The sequence below is a fragment of the Hetaerina americana genome, unplaced genomic scaffold (genome assembly GCF_022747635.1).
Source record: "Hetaerina americana unplaced genomic scaffold, ioHetAmer1.1.p SCAF_1, whole genome shotgun sequence".
Lineage (NCBI taxonomy): Eukaryota > Metazoa > Arthropoda > Insecta > Odonata > Calopterygidae > Hetaerina > Hetaerina americana.
Genome location: NW_027286069.1, coordinates 94,999,700 through 95,023,143, shown reverse-complemented (window position 1 = coordinate 95,023,143; position 23,444 = coordinate 94,999,700). Strand labels below are relative to the sequence as shown.

General features: G+C 39.9%; 1 long non-coding RNA gene across 1 annotated transcript in view; it reads left to right on the top strand.

The window, feature by feature from the left end:
• LOC139686701 (uncharacterized) overlaps positions 1 to 23,284 on the top strand; it is a 156,471-nt gene extending 133,187 nt beyond the window's left edge. The window contains exon 3 of the long non-coding RNA XR_011700539.1: positions 22,985 to 23,284. This is a non-coding gene — a long non-coding RNA (uncharacterized lncRNA). The remainder of the gene's footprint in view (positions 1 to 22,984) is intronic.
• The last annotated feature ends 160 nt before the right edge of the window (positions 23,285 to 23,444 follow it).

The following is a 23,444-nucleotide window of genomic DNA, read 5'->3' as shown; positions in this document are numbered from 1 at the left end:
TCTATTATTTACATTTTTAGCATTTTTTAGTATTAAATTTCAATTTTCGTTCCCGCTCAAAAATATATTTTCTTGAATAGATTATATATTCATAATATTATAATTACTCTTGTGACGGTGGAATACTCCACTAATCTCTGGTAATAAACTTCCATTGACCACGAAACTCAGATCAGCTTAAAGGATTTTTGATTTGGATTTATTTCGAATATATTCGTGATCATCCACATTGGGTTTTGTTCCGCACGCAACAACGTCAACGGCATCTATATTACCCTAAGAAGCACGCCGTACCCACGAAAACCCAGTCGGTTGGAAGGAGTCTTCCGAGTGGTCCAGAAACCGAAACATGAGTTTGAAATATTTGGCCTCCATCGCGAATTCCGACACGAGTTCGTAGAACCCCTCGACTGCAAATTTGTGGGCGCTTGAAGCGAGCTCTTTCTCATCCTCGAAGTAGGAGAGGGTTAGTTGCGGTAAGATGGAGAGAGAGAGAAAAGAGTTTGGGGAGGAACACACGAAAAAAGAGTGCGGGGGAAGAAAGGGCTGTTAGATATTTGGGCAGGGGTGGCGTTTGTCACGTCGTCGGCGCGGAATGTCGTCCCAACTTTTTATCTTGTCGCCCATTCAAAACCACGCATCAATTCCTTTTTACTCTCAGAGTTCTCGATTGCTCGCTGCCATCCCCGTTATCTCGAAAATTGGTGTACGAGCCCTATTCCAGTCTTCATTTTTTTATTCCTGGATTTTGAATTGGCAACGACGAAGTACCCAAAGAATATTCCCCACTACATTCAGCTCTCCCGCTGCTCAGATTTCATACTCAACTGAATCCATACACACTTTTGCATATCTATGCTTCACAACTTCTCTAGAGTTTATTTCGCCAAAATGTGAGGCTTTCCTTTGAAAATATATAAAACACGGGGAATGAATTCTTCCATTTTCCATCTAATGCAAGTCACTTAGATCCATACATTGCCTAAAAGCCATCCATTATCTAAGCTGGAATCTATCTATCTATCTATCTATCTATCTATATATATATATATATATATATATATATATATATATATATATATATATATATATATATATATATATATATATATATATATATAACCATAAACACAGTAATCAACCCGAAGGTCGGTTTAGTAGGTGATGGTAGAGATCACCCTGTACTAAGCCCTATACGGCGTGTGAAATTCACACATCAGAGTAGGGGGGCTATTTCCTCTCCCTGTGCCGGTTCCCAGGAAGATCTGGTACCCGAAAAATCACTTTAGCTTGGGTGGAGCTGCAGGTGCCCGGAGTGCCTTGTTTGGGAATCGAACCCGGGACCCTCCAGTCTACTCCCTGGACTACCGTGACCCATATATATATAAAATGTAGCAAAATTTCATTATTCTATCGGCTAGAGGCTCTTCACCTTGGAGACCTGCAGCGGAAAGTAAATTTAAGTATATAAATATTCAAGAAGATGTAAAATAACAGAATTACTCGTAAAAGAAATATAAATAGAATAATGATGTATTAATTTGAAATATTGCTTTGAAGGATGTTTGGCGACTATCTTTGGCTAAAAATCTCAAATAAATTGAATTTTTTTTCCATTAAGTTGTCAATGTATTGACAGCTTCACCAAGTAACCTAGTGGTATGGTTAATAAAGCTTAAACAATTTCGGGTTCAATATTGCAATTGTTTTATACATAGTATCGTTTCTAGCTAATACAAACAATAGGTAGAATTAACTACCAACAATTTTTACTATATGTTTATTTAGAATTAGCGGCTAACAGTTTTTTATTTCATTCATTTGCGTATGAACATCTGTGCGTATGAAATTGTACCATGAAGGTGTTTGTGACCATATTTTGTTTTTACTTAGCTTAAATTTAAAGTTCATTGCATTCTCTCGAAAATTTTTGTTCATAGCTTGATCACAGTTTTACTTGGCGTGTTTTTACTACCTTATTTGCTTTTAAAATAATAAGTCCAGTGTAAAGATCAATTATTCGAAAATAATAAAGGATTCAATTTAAAAATCTTGGTTGAGAGCAATGCAAGAACCTTTAGTTGTGAATGGAAGTTTGAGCAATTTCATTACTGTGAAAGAATAATCGATGGTGAGTTTTTCATCCCAAGATTTTGACTACAAAATGTCACATATAATTCTAAATGGGATATAGATAATAACTACTACAGACAACTAGAGTCAAAATGATGATTATTTTCATTACGAAAACTGACCAAATACCTTACGCAATGATTGATGCTTAAGATATGCTTCTAGGATAAGATTTGAATATGGTCTAACTGATCTCCTTTATGAATCGCCAACATAGCTGAGCTACTTTACTTAGAATTCCTGGCATATTTTTGAAAAACTAAACAGCTCTCACAGAGAATTTACTATCGTCAAAAACAGAATAGCATATTTTCCTAAACAGAATATTATTTGCCACTAAAGCAAGCCAAAAGATTTATTAATGGCCTATTTCAAAGCCTTTGAAATAACAATGGGTGATACTCTTTTTTGAAGCATGACTTCAGAAGAAAATGTAATATTAAAATTTTTAAAAATGAAGCAACATTAAAAGAAGCTATAAAGGGAATATAAATGAGATTATTATAATGTAAAAAGAGAAACGCAACGAAACTCCACTTTAAACCTTTAGTTTAGCTGATCAATAAAATACAGAACATAAATAACGTTCTTGGTCTCAAAAATTTAGGTTCCACTGCTTCATTTACTGTTTTGCATAGCTAATTCTTTTTTTCCGAGTGCTTGAGGTTGCAGTTAAAATCCACGAGTTTCCTTGGAAATTCTGTGTGTATGTTTACATGTTGCTTTCCATTGAGTGATTTTTAATGTCTGTTGAAGGGTAGTCGAGCGATTTTGATACGAAAAGTTCCCTTCCCTGTTTATTACCTACTTTAGGTGAATGTCTTGATATTTATTCTTCCCCATGCAGTTTCACGACAGCTATGGTTCAAAGGAAGCCATATTCATTTACGGTTATCAAATTCTCTTGGATTTCACTCTCATTGTAAAGTCATATATGAGCATTGAAACGATCCTTTTGAAGTCAAAGGTGTCAACTATCATCAAAGAAAGGAGTCGCTTTTTAAATTGGCATCATATACGTATTAGTTAAGAGTTTATGCAAGTACTTTAAGCGTCTTTAGTATGTTAATAATGGCAAAGTTTACTCAGGAAGTTTGAAATACGTTGCTGAGATGCATTAAAACTTTATCCATTGTGAAATTACGATGCTTACACGTGACCTTCCAATGTATTAAAAATAATCCAAAGTGCCAATGCTATCGATAGCATATTTTTCATTTCAAAATGTCCTGTCCTAAGGCCATAGTGGGGTATGCACCAAAATTACTGAAACCTTGCTGCAAGACGTGTTCGCATTTTTCGAGCGATCTCTTTTTAGGCAAAGCGGTTAATTTCTTCATCATCAGCACAGTTTTTTCCATTGTGACGCATTTAAAACCCTTCAATTTAGATATGAGGTAATATTTATAAAAAAATAATGACCACAAGTATTTTAGACTTCACTCCAGTGGAAACGAGTTTGGGTGTTGCTTAAGGCATTAGTTTCTCGGGAGGCCACCCCGCGGGGCGTAAGGCAGTATTTTGTGGCCCAACACCACGCATCTCCCCGTGTTGTATTTCTTTTCCCTTAACATTTCCCCTCATTTTTTTCTCTCTTCCGCCATCTTCTCCACGTTTCCATATGTATGAGTGAACGGTACCGTTTTACGTATATCTCTCGGGGAAGACGGAGGTAGGGAGGGGAAGTAGGAGAGAGGGTTTGGAATTCAGCGAGGGAATGTCCCAGAGGAGCACGGGCTAACAGACACGGTGCTTCCTTTGGAGCCCCCGTTACACTCCAACCAACACCCTTCCCTCTCTCCTCCCCCGAAAACACACCCCCCTACCTCATCACGACCCCACCTCTCTGCGTCTCGCTCTCCTTTGGCGAAGGACGCCGCACTTAGCTTTCCCACGCGGTCCACTCCCTCTGCCTGGTTTCCTATCAAGGCTCCTTCCTCTCTTTCTCTCCCCCTGCCTCCCTTTCCATATTTCTATTCCACTCCTATCCTCTCTGCTCGCTTACTTCGTTTCGGCCTGGGAAGCTTGCTCCCGACTCCCGGTTACTGTCACGACGTCCCCCCCTAGAGCAACCACTCCCATCACCAAAGGCCCTACGAGAGTCACCATTCGCGAACTCCCACCTCATCCCCCCGCCCCAGGCGACCCACTCGTAAAGCTGATGCTCACCTTAAAATTGGATGGATTCAGTCACCGAGGCTCCTTTGAAAGCAAGGCGATGCTATGTGTGGACACGGGAATGGGCGTTCCCTCCCCGTGTCCGCTCTTCCTTTTTCTAACGCTAATTCTCCACCTTAGACAAACGGGCACTGCAAGTTGGTTCACAAGTGGGACCAGTTTCAATAACCAATGCTATTAGGTAAATAATGAATCGAAATGATATGTTTACCGCAAATAAATCTAAGGTATTGTGAGAATTTCGGCTTTACCTAAGCAATCAAGAGGAAGCAGTTTGTTAAAAGATTAATTCATATAAGTTCTTGCACGCCAAACGTACATGGGAAGGATTTTAACAGCTAAATAATGCACCTTTTTTCTTCGCAGGGGTTATGAAATTCACATATCAAAGGATCTCTAATGTAGTGATATGTATAACATGACTTCAGCATATGTGCGTACGCTTTACAATAGAAAATGACTTCACATGCTGTGTTTTCAGTTAATTTTTCCAATGCGTTAAAACCTTTTTACCGAATCTCAATTAAGCATAATGACCTAGAATGATTGACATAAAAATAAAATTCTCTATAATATGCTATTCAGTGAGTTCACTGAACACAAATTAACAGCTTCAATGCTTGCATAAATGCATGAAAACCAAATTTATGCATCGTTTCACATGAAAGAGGAGAACATGTTTACCATTGGTCAATAAATATGCAAATGACGAAAAATTCCACCACAGAGTAATTTTATATGTTTCAATTAAAATAAATAAAAAACTTAAAAGTCAAAATTTAAAAAATTGAGAGAACAATTTCCCATATTAGTATTTATATTTTCACGTTGGATAACTAAAAAATATTTGTTAAATCACCATGCCCTTTCTATCAAAGCTTATGAATCGTGTCATTTGACATGGAAACACGTATTAATACACATTGGTTCAAGAAATGAGGACACCAGAAACTATATTGTATTATACAAATAACGAAACCTCCATTTTTCCCAATCAATATACCTAATTCCAAAATGTTTCTGGACTTTCTGAGCTTTCAAGAGCTCCAACTGGATTACAGCTATCCATTTCCTTCAACACTTAAACGGAAGGAACTCATTTCCAACGGCCTCTTCTCTAAAATTACGAATCCTCCATCTTCCTTCTCTTGGGGGAGATTGACGAGAGATACGGAAAACAGATTCAAATCCCGGGACGCTCCGCAAGACTCAATTCTCACCTCATTTCCTCCTCTTTATGCACGCTAACAAACCAATCACCGCAGCACACATTCACAGCCCCAACGAGCGAACACACACCCATCACGCTCGGAAATCAATCTCGATGATTGGGATGCCCGGATCGAAGCGCCGAATTCCAGTCACAAAACTCTTAATAACCCATCGGATGACATGGTGGAGTGGGAGGAGGGGGATGAGAAGCGGGAAGTGGGGATGGAGATAGAAAGCGAGGGAGAGGGATCCAGTGAGACTTCAAATAACGATGAGGATGAAACGAGGGAGACAGTGGGGGCATAGGGGGAAGGAGAAACTCGGCAAGAGGATAGAGGGTGAGAGAGGGAGGGAAAAGGTGAGAGGGAGGGAAAATGGGCTGAGGTGAGGAAATCACCTCACCTTGTGACCTCGAAGCAAGCGGAGAAATTTTCCGAAAGTGTGCCAATCGAAAGACTCAATCCCTTATTGGAGGAGGGACACGGGGAGGACGGACATTGGAATCGGTGGCGCATCGAGAGCGGGAGTTAGGGGAAGAAATGGGGGCAAGGGTGGAAAATGTACAAGGGGCCAGGGTTGCTGGGTAATGGGGCGTCGGAGGAGGAGTTGAATCGGGAGGAAATGAATCGAAGCTGTGGGATTCTTGGATGAGGTGGAGACACTGATGACGCTTCGGCTCCTCGTTTCTTATTCCTCCCGACAGGGGGTGCGCCTCTTCCCCACACTGTTATCATATGATTGACCGCGATTGAAACGTAGACATGCCATCATCTACACATAAGGCGTTCAATCCAAGCAACCTAGGAGGAAGGGAAAGTTAGATCGCTAGCCTCCGATAACTTAATTAATTTGTTCGAGGTTATTGGTTCGCAGCTAGATTACTAGGTCGTTCCTTTTTCGCGTTTTTGTTGTGATAACGAATCATACGGGGGAAAAATGAGTTGCTGAGTGTATTGGTTCTACAGCCCATCTCGGTTATCTGGACTGAATGGTGCAATCGGCCGATATAGTGAGGGATCTTAATGATATATTTGATTTCATAAGTTAAATTGAGAATGCAAGACTAAGCCCGCCAGCTTTAATCTCACCTTCTCCCTCCGCGCTGGATGGTACTCTCATTCTAGTTCTTCTACGTATTAACCGCTTTGTGCTTATTTTTTTATTTGCAGTATTTCTTCAAAAAACTAGCAGTTCCTTCTTTGAACCTTTTCTCCCAAGTCAATACGCTCGTTGGGTACAAAATACTTGCCGCGTATTCAAGTGCGCCCTCATTGGTGCAAAATTAACACCTAAAATACAATTATTATTTTAGATTTAATTCTAAACCGGAAAATTTATCAAGAAAATCTTGGAAGACCCTTACTAAGACTCATATATAATGTTTAAAAACTTGGGTTTTGTGGAAGTAGGAGGCTTTGAGGGGGAACGTGATCCCATAACAGATTATTGATAGTCGTCCTACCAAAATTGTATTGTTAATTACCAGTAAACATTGAAACCCCGGTTAACTATAAAATAAAACTCAGGAACATTTTAAAGCATCTTTCAGGAAAGTTATCAAGTATTCAGCCTTGTTCACGAAACAGGGAACTCTTCGACATAAAAATGAGACTTAAAAAAAGTGAAAAATGAATGCTTTACATTGACATGAAACCTTACATGACGCTGCTGTGGTAATTGACACGGGATGATACTATACCACGGTAATCTTTTTAACTTTTGACGATAGAATCATTGGCACCTCTTATGAAGAATAATAAATAATAGTGCTTACGGTAATACAAGATTTAGGAAATAGAGAGAGGGACCTAAATTTCAATGTTGACCATTCAATATTTTATACTATTACATACCACTGGCGGGTATTTGGGGTGAATAAAGAATTAGAAAATAGATACATTTCATTAACACCCTCGAAACTTGGGAGGTGTTGAGAGTGTTTTCCGATTTAATCATCCTCGATAAAAATGCACCATTGCCTTGGAAGTGTAATTCCCGTAGACACAGGGCTAGGGATCTGAATTTAGTAGCAATATCCTCTACCCCAGGGAAACGACCCTTGCCCCTCGGTGTGGGAATAGGGTACATTACCCATCGCACCCATTTGGTTAACATTATCCACTGGATGTAATCTCCTCGAGGGGTCACCGACTACGCATATGGCTAATCTAATATTAGTTCCCACTTCATAGCATTTCTTAGTTATTAGACCCATCCTATCCTATCCGTTGTCATCTCACTTTAAATTAGCAGAGAGGGTATCCAATTTAGGGACATGAAAATATTCTTATTTTTTTATTTTCGGTACAAATCCATCATTAAATGTATACTAAGAGCAACGCGTCCATTGATTGTTTGGCCTTGGAAGAAAAGAGTAGGCAAGAGCTTAAGAAAGGTGGAAGTATTTGAGTTTTCATGTGTCACAAAGGGAATTATTATGGCACCAAATTGTATTGGTTGATCCAATGCAATTTGGTGCCATATATATGTGTGTGTGTATATATATATATATATATATATATATATATATATATATATATATATATATATATGCGTGTGTGTGTGTATTTATATATATATACACACACACATATATACACATATATGCATACTACCTTGATCAAAAAGTTCCCGGAATAACCACCGTGTGGCGCTCCCATCGTTCCGATTTGAGTTCTGTTTTTTTTGTTAAATTGGTACATCTGTTGTTGATATTCCCTTTAAATCTTAGTGTCATAACTTGACATTTGCAAAAGTTACGTAGCCAAGAGTACATCTATTTCTGTGTGTGTTGGCGATTTTTTACAATTGCAGAAATGGATTTAAATTTGCAACAACGAACTTGTATTAAATTTTGCGTAAAAAACGGATTTAGTGGCGCACGGACGTTGGAAATGTTGGAAAACTGTTTCGGCAACGATTCTCTAAAAAAAACGGTCGTTTACCAGTGGCAACGAGCGGTTCAGAAGTGGTCGTGAGTCAATCGAAGATGATGAACGCAGTGGCAGACCATCGACATCGAAAGTCGGTGAAAAAATTGATATATATATATATATATATATATTGATTGATATATATATATATATATATATATATCAATTGATATATATCAATTGATATTTATATATATATATATATATATATATATATATATATACATATATATATATATATATATATATATATATATATATATATATATATATATATAATGTATAACACTTAGCACTAGTGGACACAGACAAAAACACAGAAACACACAAATAAGAGACTCACTATTTTTCGAATTTTCGGTGGTCGTTGCCACCTTTATCAAGGAAGAGAGGGACAGAACTCAGTTCTGTCCCTCTCTTCCTTGAGACATATTTCAGTAAATAATTTTGCAGAATACTTTCAGGGGAAAACTAATGACTACCTTCAGAGGAAGTGTCACTTTTCATACAAACATATTCAGTAAGAGATCATTCTCCTTTTCAACTTCAGCGTTCCCATAGTGCATCTTCTACATTTATATTTTTTTAAAGAAAATGACGATGATTGTATAAATTTTCCACCTCTCAGTCTTAGTTATTCATTTATCATTTTACTCGGTAGTTATATCCCAACAATAATGCATACGTGATAAATAAACAACGAAGGAAAATTTTCATATATGAATCCCTGAAGAAAAAAATATTTCTTTGCAGAGATCTACCAACGATCAGAGGTATGGTTTGATAACTGAGAGTACAGCTCATCTTGCACTAAGCAAGTTTGTCATAAATACGTCAAAAAGCGAGGCATCAGGTCAACAGCCGAACTCTCTACCTACTGAACCACCATGGAAAAGCATATTGAAAATCAAGAAGGGCCCGGAACAGTTGTTACCACTGGAGAATGCTCCGCCCACTCTCAACCAATGGTTTCGGTGTTTCGCGATTCACTTACGCGGCAATTTGACTGGAGCGTCTCACTACTTGCTCGATTTTATACCCCTGTGACAGTACAATGCCCAATATGACGAAGTACTTGCGCATCCACTCTATGTTTGTCTACAAAAAAGAAGAGGAGAAAGAAGAGAAAAAATACACCACATAGTCTGTTGAAAGCTTTCGAATCGGAAGGAGGGTCTTTACGAATGAAATCACTCGCAACTGCTGGTAAATAATTCGTGCATCCGGAGGCGGCCACGTACCCACCCGCATTCCCGGTAGCACTCGGCGGACAAACCCTATTCCCCCACTCCCTCCCACCCCACCTCCCATACCGACATACTCGACAAACTCATCGTGCAACACCCCCTTACCATAAAGACAAACCCCTCGACCTAGAGCCTGCACTGAGGGGATCTCATTGGAGGGCATTCAGGTCGTCTGAAAAGGAGATAAGAGGGTTTGGGAATAGTGGAGCGCTAAGGGGAGGGTACGAGGTGAGGGGTGGGTGTGGCCGTGTGAGAACTTCCCGAAGTCGTCGCGCGGCAGAGATAATGCTTAAGTGAGGGGGGTGGGTTAAGGAGGCGGCCTTGGAGAGGTCCCCGCGAACAATGGGGGAGATTTGAGTGATCGGACTCGGGGCGAGGTATTTATACATGTACTGGCCGTCTCCGAGTTATTGCGACGGAGTAGCATCGAAGGGGAATCAACCACATTGAAGAGCCACGTGTCCGTTTTGTATCAACTGCGGTCACGAGAAAGTCACTAACGTTGGGTCCTGATGTCACCTTCCGACCCATAGTCTTAACTATGGGAGTGAATTTACCGTGCGCCCCAACCCTTGCTTAATGAGTGGCTAGAAATCCGCCAATATTTGTTTCCCGGGACACTGCCTTCAACAAATTTTAAATGCATCAAGTTAAGTAAAAATTGTTTCTATACCGTGGATTATAGGAGAAATATGATAGGAAACTAATTTTTTTGTCCGCCAAATCAAAGAAATATCGTTTGTATTCAAAAGTTAAGTTTTATATCAATGCTTGTTCGTCAAATCCTTTGGAAATCTTGAAATACTTGTTTCCGTTTTTCCCTGATGGTCAAATTACATCTACAGGTAAGGTCTAATTTTATCTCTGATTTCTTCCCTAACTTTTCCTTCAAACACACGAAGCAAAAATAGTAGGACGCATATGAACGCGGAGTATTTACAAATTGATATTATGGTTCCAGCTTACTTTTAACTAAAAACACATTTTGCATATAGCGTAGACATTATGAACGTAAAATTCAAAGGAACATCAATTCGTGTATATTACAACGTCAACTGACTTTTGAGCGCTTATTTTTGCTCTGGTTTACTCTGTAAATACGCTTTTGCACTGCATCGTTTTATATATTCTAGCGAATGAGAGTCATTTTTTAATAAAATGTCTGTCTTTCAAAAGAACTCGCTTAGCTCGGGTTGAAATTTCTTCTGTCCAATTGTTTCCAAGAGTTTTGAGGTTATTTTTATTGCGATAACTTAGAAACACTAAGTTTTCATAGCCATACATACCAAGATACCTTTACAGAGAGAACTGGAAAGGTTATTTTGAAATAAATAACTGCAGACCAGGTTGGTGGGTGAGGATTTTTGGGTGAGGGTAGCGCTGTGTCATTTTGAGATTTCAAATTCTGCCTGGGGAAGATAGAGCGATAAGCACGTATTGCTGACATTGTAACGATTGATAGATGTGAAAGCAGAGAAAGAAATCAAATGAGTCGTACAGAGAGAATATGAGAGCCTTATTTATTTTCTAAATTAAACTTTTTCACAGGAGTTGAAATCAAGAAACTCTGGCAAACTCACCAAATTCTACCAAAAAAATGAAAAATTTCTCCTGTATAACTTTCAACGATTTGATGATAAAAAATGAAGAAGTTCTGATTCATTTAATTGAAATTTGGTGTATATATTTCCAAAACTGGCAATTAATGATTGAACAATGAATATATTTGTGTACCTGTGCAAGGTATTTGACGCGATGTACTTTTATTTTAAATAACTAAGGTTGAACCTTGATTGATTTAAGTATTTCAAAAAAATAAGTGAATTTGACGTTTTCAAGGCGAAAAGTTCGAACAGTTCATGAGAGTGGACACAGTAATAAGTTCTTACCTTGAAACTTTAATTTTAAACTTTGAATTGTAGGTATTTTCATTCCAATTCACATCCAACTAAAATAACTTTTCATACGGTAAGAGAACATACTTAAATGAAAGTTTTGCTCCCGTAAAAAAGAAAGAGAACACAAAAGTTGTAAAATTATTTCTGCTCAATACAACAAGCCTGAGATAGAATTAATTATGCAGTAACCAATAAGGGAAATCTGCTAAGGTATAATCTATTGGCCTTTCATATGCATGTTTTCCAAAATTTTAAAATTGAAAAGGGCAATGACGCTCGCGTAAAACGTTACGATTGATTTCGTGTAGCTTATTGCTAAATATTTTCACTTTATATTTTATTAAACTAATGTTATGCAACACATGCTCATTACGTTTATATCCAACGCTCGCATTATAAAGACAGCAAATATTCAGGATATTAATATAGTAGAATATATCAAAACTCCAGCAACAAAGAAGCATTTACTGGAGAGAAGATCAGATGAAGAATATTAATGTTTAAAACTGTGGTAGTGAAAATTATTTTTTAGGCAAATTAAAACTCACATTTATTCCATATGCTCTCAGAGCTTTCCAAAGCTATCAAAACTTCCCCTTGTCTCAGCATTTCACCAATGTCCTAGATTCCATCCATTCGGCGATAGACACAAGTGGACCCTCAACTGGAGCAGAGAGCTTAAAATCGTCCCCTCAGTTGATTATGCATTATTGTCCATCGACAGGCTATGCCCAAGCCATTCCTTATTACAGCACTTGAGACATTTTCACCGCGTCAAACCATTACCTAGATAAATAAAAAAATGAATGAGGTATTTATTGAAATTTATATTCAAGCAATGCATTTATGGTACATTATGACTCAGGAGTTAGTAAAATAGTTCAATTAATGTAACTAATTAACCGACATGAATAATTAATTGGTAGAAAACAATTAAATTTCTAAAGCACCTACTAAACGATTTCTCTGATGAATTACAACATTTAATCAACAATTGTGGATCTTTTCATCATTTGTTTACTGCTGTAGTGCTGGGTTGCGTCAGTTTGGACATTTAACTTTGTCTAAACGTCAATTTTTAGCGGATGAGGCAGATGAGATTTTAAAGCAAAAATTACTATTTTGTTGATTTACACGAGCAAGAATTTTTGGGAGTCACCGTTCTAGTCACATCCGATTCCTCGTATTTCTAACAAACATCTGACATTCCTTTCCCATACAATAAATTCTCTTCATCATTTTTTAATTCAGTTTTAAAAATGGGTCCTTGAGATACCGAATAAAGGTTTGCGTCGGAATTTCTCATCTCGACAGGGAATAACGCAATATCCTAGATTTTCTTAATCCTAGAAACATTTCTCCAGCAGAAAGGTTGTCCGTTTCCTTAGCATTCATCAGTCACGCGTATAATCACCACATCAAGCACTCATATTATCCCCGATGTTCATACCCTATCCGCCCCATAGTAATTACAAACGCACTCTACTTTGTTTACTTAATATCTATCATTTAATAATAGGCTCTTCAGATTTGCACGCTGGAGTAGTTAAGGCATGGTTAAAAATTGAATGAGATGGTCAAAAGTTATTCATTTCGCTCAAAAAATTACTCCTATCCCTTTTTAACCATTGCGGTCAACCTTATATTCCCAATAGAAAAATCTGCTACTAGCTCAAGAGTTTCCCTTACTAAATCATGCTGATTTACCTCGATTCCTTCCGCTACATACGACGATTATTTTATTATTTTTATATTTAGTTTGCGTTATTTTAGACTATATTTCAGGAAATTTCTTAAAGAAAATGAAATCGCGATGGCTTTGCCAGCGTCTGTATTGCAAAGGCTGTAGGAGTATTAGTTATTATTAATTACCAGCCGGGTACAACAGCTAACGAATTCATGTTCGAGAGCGTGAAGGCTTCTGAACAAATTGATATTTTTTTTCCAAAAGCTTCCTTCGTCATTAATAATGAGATTATTCAGGATTTAAATAAATACTGCACGCTTTATTACATTATATATATATATATATATATATATATATATATATATATATATATATATATATATATATATATATATATATATATATATATACTCATTCATCCACATTGAACATGAATTTGCATAATATATAGTTGCAAAGTCACCTTTGCCCATCCGCCAATAGTATATTTTAGTTAATTGTAGTTATAAAACTGACACCAATAATCCCATTTTTTGCGAGAAACGTGTTGAAAGAGAGAAGTTATGATTGAGCTTTCAGGGGCTAGGAAGAGGATGAGTTGGTACCGGGGACCGATAAAAGAATTCGTGCACATCAATTACGGCTTTATCTCTGAACGGGTGGTTAGCGATTGCGCAATGACCTGTCAACTCGGGCGAAATAAAGCATGAATGCCAATCTGAGGCATCTCTCTCTTCTCCTGCGGTTTTTTTTCAAAAAAGTAAAGGAGGATAATTTTTATTCATTTCTCTCGACCGCAATCTGCCCACATCACTCCCTGTGGCTTTAACGTTTAGTTTCCTCCATCTCAATTTTTGTGTGCGTTGTTCTTTCCTCTCCACTTTAAGCGATGCCGTTAAACTTTTCTCTAAAAAAATTCTCACCCGATCGAAAATCATTCTCTAGTTCTTGTAAATAATCTCAGTTTCTTTCAACATGTCAAGCTGGCGGAATTTAGATTAAAGTGGGCGAGTACACAGATTTTTATGAGCACATTTACTGCGTGGCATCATCGCTTTGGCCTATGAGCTTTAAAAGGTTCCTTGGATTTATATTTACTCATTTCGCTAACATGGCTCAGGGCTGGGGATTCAAAATGATTGATCTTGACAGATGAGAGACGAGCATTCTAGAATATGTGCGTCAAGATAAAAATATTTTACATCAAATGCGTCATTTATTGACACCCCCAATAAGGAATAGGAAGGAAAAAATTCAACTGCGATGAAATCATATGTTTGCATCGAATGTCAAGACAAGAATTTACTGGAAAATATAGATTTAAGCAAGAAAAACGTATGACCTTCCTTCCGTCTATACATAGCAATTAAAAAATATGGAATAACCTATTTTACTTAGATTAAATACAGGATGATTTCAAACATATTTATACGTTTACTGACGCATTTCTACTGTTAAATCTTCAAAATCGAACTTTTTTTACACTTATAACTGAAAATCATGCAAACTGAAAATTTTAAATGAAAATATGAATGTATTGTCGCGCGAAATTATGTAAGTAGTGACATTTATAAATTTCAAAAATGCTTCAAAATTATTCAAAATGAATTTGAATTTTGACACGCGATAACTTCTTGTTTTCGGTGATTCAGCGATTATTCCGAAATTCATTGTACGCCCAGCTTCATGACGCAGGGTGTTTCGGGATCCCATTTAAGAATACACCGGGATCTCCGTTGCATTGATTTGGATTGCTAAAAATCATCATCACGAACTCATCAGCCATAGGTTCACGCCACTAATTTGTATTCCATTGTATGAATACCATATCGAAAACGAAGTGAAGCGAATGAATCTGTCAAGACGCCAATTTATGCCCACGCGGATCATTTGAATTTTAAAAATTATTTATTTTTTTCCGCTCTGAAATTTGGATTTCGATTTAATTTCCCATTCAAGACAGCGGGACATATTTCCGCGCGTCTCGTTAATCATCCTCACGCGCGCACGGCTTCACGGTTTTTGGAAAATCGTTACCGGGTCAGGGGGGGGCGGGGAGTTAGCGGGGAGGGGGAGGATGGGCGCGCGGCATGAGCGTGCGGTCGAACGAAACCGCAAAGCCAACCCCTACCCCCTTTACCCAAACCCCCCTCCCCCTACGGGAATGAATGGCCCCTCGCGGGATCTCCGGCACCAACGCGGTCCCTGCACCCACACCCTCCCTATTGCAACCGACACACATTAACACACCCCACTGTCTCCCTCCCTCTCTCTCTCTCTCGTCAATGCCTCTCGTTCCACGCCCTCACAACCCTCCCCCTTATGCTCCGCCCCCTCCACGGTCCCACTCAACCTGTCTCCAACCCTCACTCCACAGGACCCCGCCGACACCCTCTTCGGCTTCCCACCCACGCCTCAACACCCCTCGGCGAACGATCCCATCCGCGAGCGCTTGTCATCGTCATCCTCACTGAGAACGGAGGATGGGCGGGAGCGTGAGGGGGAGGGAAAAGAGGGACAGGGGCAGAGGGGACGTGAGGATGGATGCAGTCGCACAGCTCTATACCCGTGCACGTGCTGACGCCGAGGAAACTGCGACGCGCCATCTGCGACGCACCCAGGCTCGCGCCAATGGCGGTCGCCTGTCTCGTTTGTCCACGACCAGCGTCATGACGTCCATGTGCTGTTCTACGCCCTGATCTCGAGAGGGGGGGGGTAGGAGGGTACTTTTTCGTTTATCACGATGAAGTGGGTGTCCCACTTGAATTTCCAACGTGCGTGTACACAGATTGTATGCATAGCCGTCCGAGTAGTCTGGCTCCTGAGCTTTGGAGATGAAAGAGCCTCCACGTTATCTCATGCAGATGCCTGATTGGGAAGTTCTTGCGCCTTACACAAATGATTCAAATCAATATTTCGTCAATATTCATGATTAAATTATTTCGGTATTTCAGAATAGAACATTTTTATCCGACGGAACTAATTTATTTCGCGCGAAAATGTGATCGGGGCCGTAGATATCTAAAGATTTACAGCTGTGAACGTGCCACAGTTTTGTTTATTATTGACATTGCTTTCCAATTCACCAAGCCCTCTTTATAATTGGAGAGGGTAACCAGTTGTGTTTTAAACAGATCTTCAGCTCAGGTCGCTAGCGTGCCACTCGTCATCCTTCGGCATTTATTTACGGCACTCCAATTGTCTCACCGAAACCAATAAACATGAGAGGGGAGGGAAGAAAAGGTGACTGACGGAAACAATAATCACAGATGTGACGGGGAAGGGAGTACGCGGGGGTCGATATTGAAAACGGCGGGAAGGCAGGGGCAGAAGGGGAGAGGGCGGATAACAAACGACCGTCCTCCGCTCAGTGTGGACACGCGCAATGACGGTGGCCTTCTTTTATTTCCCCCGAAAAAGGGACGATCTCTCTCCCCTCTTCAAAGGAAAAAAAATGTCTCGTCGGTGTTCACGCGTGGCTTCCGGACGTCACGCCGTTCGTCTCGGTGGTTCTTGCGTGTATGTATTCTCTCTCGCGATGGTTGTGGACAGCAAGCTGGCGGGCAGAGGGAAGTTGGAAGGGAATAGGAAGGGCACAACGAGGTCCAAGGGACGGAGTTTAATGGACAGAGAGAGAGGGAGAGGGAAAGTCAGGGGTTAGGTTTGGCCGAGGGACCGGGGTACCGAGATGAGAGGGAGGATATGGACTAATCCCAAACCATTCTCGTGGAATCGGTTTTGGGGAAAGCAAAAGCGATGACGAAGCTGGAATGAAAATAAGAGAGAGATGGAGAATAAAAAATATTGGACGTTGTGAAAACGCGAGGTGAAAGTCAAATTTTCGAATTTTTTTTAAGAGAAGAGGAAAAAGTTGGCGTGGAAGTTGAATGGTCCAACGAGTGGTGTGCTGGTTTTTCTCGGGTACAATTTCTCCAGCTGAATTTATTCACAACTCTCAAATACCCACTCCGGATTCGTACTCCTGTGGTGACGATCCTTTCGGGTTATCTTCAATCGTTAATGGGGCACGGTGAGGAAATAATCAAACGCGACTTGTAAGCACATTTTAGCAATAATTACAGCCATAGACCGTACCAATCGTGACTGTGCCTTCGATCCCTAATCTACAAATACCGATTATCCGTTCCTGTTGGATAATACAAGTGGTAGCTAAGGTATTTTTTTTCTGTCGCCCATCTGAGAATTAGGAAAGGAAAAACCTTGTGGAAACAGTTTTGTGTATTATATATTAATTTTGTTCACAAAGTTTATTACATTGCACAAAGGGTCAATAGGGTGCCAAAAATATTGAAAGAATTCTTGTGAGCTCACATCCCGATGAGGATATTAAAACGTCAAAGCAAGGGCGTTTTTAAAGGGGTGGAGAGAGAAGAAGAGAGTGATGGAGAGAGTAATCCAGCATTGGATTTTTCCGTATCTCACACTCGGTAATGGAGTCTAGGGATCAAATTTATACACTACTAGCTCATTAACGCGCGTTAAATTCAAAGGTATGTCCATATCATGAGAGAAAGATAAAGCAAGAGATTATAGGGTCAAGTTTTATGCCATAAAACAGGTGCAAAAAGATGCATTTCTGGTTTTACAATCTATTTTTCATTTAAAAATAACTGTCGTCACTTATGTGCTAAAGAAATCATTAATAAATTTATGCATTGATAAATGCATTCTTTGACGGGCAAAGTTAGTCATGGCTTTTTACTAGATGAAGATCTGAAAAATAAGCGCCATAAAATGCCCGGGAATAAGGTACAGCTTTGGCCAAATATTCATATTTGTGAGACGAAAGTGAAAGTTATAATTAAATTGCAAAATATCCACGGACAAATATAATAGTAAAATGTTGAGAATGATGCTTACTACACGCAAAAGTTAAAGAATTCTTTTAAAGGTAAACTTCATGCTCAGCATAAAAAATACCTTAATTTATTCGAAAACAAATGCCTCAAGGAAAAACTACTAAGCCTAATCAAAATGTTGTATTTAAATTTCCGAAAATAAAGGAACATTTTTCCAAAATATTAATTAATATATTTCATGCATTCCCATTTCATAAATTCATAACTTTTATGAACATATTTTGCAAAGACTACGGTGACAATAAGATACACTGTAATATCAAACGTATACGTATATAAGTGGAAATTAATGCGCGATAATCGATACGTATCGCTCCATATATATGTAATTATGTAAATATTGAAATTTGCTGCGGTTCACAGTTCAACACTTAAGGATTGAATAGAACATGTGAAAGGCAAATCATTAAAAAAATAATGCCAGTAGTTTTATCTGAGTTATTTGTAGCAAATATGTGGTATCTTCGCAGTAATACTGAGTTTTGAGGGAAAAAGAAAGGAGTGTCATATAATATTAGTGCCATAGACGACTACCTGAATTTTTAATGTCAAAAAACATCAATAACTCGAACCACGACCTGTTTTATCGGATTTATGAGACCGTTTATCACGAATCCTGAATATTATCATTTCAGCAGCGATATTTTTATAACAACTGCACTCTACTTGACGACAGTTCCACTAAACAGATGTTATTGCAAAGAGAATTATCACATCTAATTTAGAAAGAAAGACTGTGTTGCCGGAATAACTTCTTAAGCTCAGCTCTGCTTCCTTAGATAGAATGAGGTTGCCAAAAGGTAAATTGAATTTTAGAAACTCCGAATTTAATCGGCTAAAACTTTACATGCTCAAATTTTGGGTCATTAATATTATTTAGAAGAAAATACTTACGTGAATTTTTAATGGAATCTATAGATGCAAATTGAGATAAAAAATGTAATCTGTAATTTGGCTCATAATAAGTTATCGTGAAGTATTTTGAAGGCAAAAGTATTTGTGTTATTTTAACTTGAAAAACATATTTATGAAATAAAACCAGTCCAATAAGACTAATGTTTTATATCACAAAGTGTTGTAAATAAGGAGACTGTAAAATCGATTATGTAGGATAGATCGATTTATTCATTTGTTTGAAGGCATACGAGTTTTTCAAAATTTAAAATAGCCATGAAATGGGATTCATGTTTCGTAAACTTAGTGGATTTAAAGAAGTGACATGAGTTGAAACTTTTAGTTAAAATTGCAATTATTAGCTACTCCCAAGTTACTTGCATAGCAAACATGAGAAGACCAAAATAACATATTCCACGTTTAACTCTCCAGCTTAAAACTAAGGTAAACTTAAATGTGCAACTGTCTGCAAAACTTGTGGGAGTAAAATATGAAAGAGAATATCGCTTTGAATGAGTGTCTAAAAACTTGGTGATTTGGCAAAAGCTTAATCCTTAATGGAGGACGGCAGAACAATGAATAGACGACTAAAGAATGAGGCCATGTAATTTTTCATCGAGGCATAAAATATAGATTTCGATCGGAATCATGAGAACATTTCTAACATGCTAACATAAATGCTTAACTTTGCAATCTCCGTTTATAATGGATGAATCAAATTTCCATTCACTCTGTACTGCTTTCGTTATAATCACGAATCTGAAGCATTTGATAAGCTAGTATAAATCTTTGCGTTATAACTGTAAAAAATATTAAAAAATAATTACACATATGATAATAACTTATTCTCAGAACATTTGTATACAGCTATCACAAATGGTATCTGAGAATGGCTAGTAAAGAACTACAGAGAATCACTTAATTAAGAATGAACTGAAAAACTTGTGGTTTGCTTCAATTTTTTGTTTGAACAACATCAAAATATTATTTCTAGAAAAATTAATAAGAGATTTTAAGTAATATTAACTTAAAATTGTGGGAACCACTGAAGAAACTACTTCAATGGGAAGGTCCTCTCGAGCGAGACACCCCAAGTACCTTTGAATCGCCTCTCTTTTCTGACGGAAAAAAATGCACGCGACTCTAGAAGTTTTCGTTTAGAGTGATTTCACGCTATACCACGACAACAGCACCCGGATCCTCTGCAAATTCCCCGGAGATACCGACGAGAGCGAAACAATTGGAGACCGTCAATTATTTTCGACTGAAAGACGGGGAGGCCTTCGGGGACGCGAAATCTCCCTCTACACCACCTCCCATCCACCCCAAAAAAAGGGAACCCACAACCACTCTCGCTCATACTCCCAATTCCTTCAATCATGCCTCGACAATAAGCCGATCTCCCGAAAACTCGCTGGATCCTCTACTCCCACCCACCCTCTTCCATTCCTCCCACCACCCCTACACCACATTCTCCTCCTTCCCCGGTCTACTCCGGACTACGGACTCGGCTCCCCTTATTCGAACACGCCCCCTTCCAACTATTCCTCTCCGGCGAGAGAGAATCCCTTATCCCGTCCCCTTACCGCCCACACCCCGAAAGTCCTCCTTCGCCCTCTCCCTCATCAGCTAACCTCCCACTCCCGTCCCTTCCTCCGCCCCGATCGTCCTTTGTGGACTCACTCCGCCCTTCCTGCCGCCTTCCTTCCCTCCTCGCCCTCCACTGGCCACGAGATCCACCCACCCACCTCGCCCACCACCCATATCATCCCCCTTTCCTTTCCTTCCTACATGCCCGACGCCACGTTTTGCAGGATTAACTGCACCGGCCGACCGAGTCATCAAAATTGTACGACATCGATTGGGTTTCGCGGAAAGGGGAACGGTTGGAAGGATGGGGTGGGGACGGGGAAAGATGGGGGGGAAGGTCATGGGTGAGAGAGCGGAGAGAGAGGAGGAGGCGTAGGCAGGATGGAGAAGTGGCCCCGCGCGGAGAAAAGGGGATAGGGGAAGGAACTGATGGGACGGTGGAGGGGGGGAGTGGTGAGAAGAGCGTTCTTCTGAGGATTGTTCCGTAAGGGGTGGGGAGTGTGTTCGTGGCGGGAAAGGACGTGGGTGGGGGAGGGTGGTCGGAGGAGGCGTAGGAGTTTCGTAGGATCGCGGGGGGGTGGTAGTGGTGGCGGGGGTGGTGGTGGTGGAGGGGCCATGTGATCGCAGCCCAACACCACTCTCGCCCGCCGGAGGATGGTGGGAGGAGTGTCATTGAGAGGACGACACGGAAACGGACGGCGATAAAAGGGAGACACGGAGCCAAGGAGTTCGGAGACTAACAACGGGACCACTCGATTATACTCTGTGCCTTCACTGTAGTGCGTTCCCCAACTCAGAATTGCTAAGTTTTACCCCGCCTCCTCTTCCGTCCCTCGTCACTCGGACTCGAAAAGCCAGTGTGACGGAGCAGGCCCTCTTTGACGACCGGATCTTCAAGGTACTTCCACACAACGTAAAACATTTCAGTGGTCTGCTTAGATTTCGTAACGGTGCTGCGTCATGTTGTGTGTTTTTCTGTGAGTTGGACGCGACGGTTCCTCCTATCCCTCTTTCAACTGATATCTCAAGGAGTGAAACGCCGAGGGGTCGTTTTTTCTTTAACCTTACAGTTCTATGATTTGTCCTCTGATGCGTAATATCCCTGTCTTAACATTTCCCCTTTCAAAAGTTAAGTCATGTGCATTTGAGACTGTCACACTGAAATCGTTGAGGAAATCAAAAGATTACTCATTTTATTGTGTGAATACATGTGTGCCTCGTTCTTTTGTGATTTTAGGAAATCCAGAAAACGATTTATACCTCCAAGGAAAGGGATCGTGAAAAGTGTTAGGATCCCTGACTTTCACTTCTGTTTTGACTCGCTGTTTAAGAGGAAATTTTTATTGGTGATATTTTACTTTCGGGTGTCATTAATAAGAAACGAGGAAAGGCGTGTTCTGAGACATTCGGGATTACGGTGTCATTCCCTCTTAACTTTTTTAATGAAAAGACTCGTGCTTCGTTCTTAACTCTTTCACTTATCTCATATGCTCGCCTGTTGGCGCCATTGGATAAAAAAGGATCAACAATGAAGTTTAACGACCCCGTCATTTTCTTATTACTTTCACTAACCACGAGAAATCCCAAGAAATCAAATACGGGCTCGCATTAATAAGGAAATCATGGAATTGTAAGGAACGTTTTTATTTAGGAGCACGAAAATACGTATTTCTTCTCCGAGGGTAACTAAAATAACAGCAAAACTAAATAGATTCAAGCGACTATTTTTCTGTTTCCCCAAGTCTAATCGCAAGTTTGTAAGACTGGCCTTATGCCAGCAAAGCATTAAACTTCTCAACATTTATTCCATTCACGATAAATTTATGATTATTGTTTTAGGTGTCCAATGAGGTTTTAATGAAAAATACAGCATACATATATCATCAAATGCCATCAACTAACTCTGGCCTGAAAACTCTTCCGGTGAAAAAAAATCCAGTAAAAACATAACTCCAAAAAACACCCATTTAAAATTTGCATGCATATTTTCAATTACTTTTTCATTGGGCATAAAAATACGCTTGAATAATAGATACCTTCCTTTAAAATTTATTTAATTTATCAGACCCTAACGACGGATTGAAAGAGTTACTCTACTCTATGGTGTGGATACTACGCACGAGTGTAACTTAATTTTTAGATATCCAAAATTGATCAAAATAAACAAAGTGAATCCTTGAAGTGAATCTCTCTAACAATTGCATGCAGATCAATATCTGGCAATAATGAAGTAGTTATCCCGAAATTTACCTAACCCCAAAATATTTTATGAAATATTGAATGAAACCATTACCATACCGTATAATTATTATCGCTGTGTCTTCCCTCGCAGGCATTAGGAGTTTGGCCACGATGAATCCACATTTTAGCCTGTACATCAACCATCCGGGTGCCGTGTAGACGCGGAGCGCGGGAAGGAGCCATCGGAGGAAGAAAGGAAGACGGGAACCGGCCTCCAGAGGAGCGACAATCGATTACAATAAGCGTCCAAAGCGACTCCGAGGGCATACCAGCGGCGGTGGTGCTGGCGGCGGCGTGGTCGAAGAAAGGCCTTAACGTGGCCAGGGTGACAGGTCAGCAGGGGTGGGCCGCGCCTCCTCCTTCTCCGCCGCCACATAGGAGCGCGACGGGGTGGCGGATAGGGGGGGCAGGGGCTCACGCGGGAGACCGGGGCGGAGGAGGTGGGGGATTGGGGGCCTACGGTGGGGCGGCGGCCGCGACGACGTCCGTTGTGGGGTTCGGCACGACGGTGAGGGCGGCTCCGGAGATATTCCGCTTCGGCGTCATGGAGC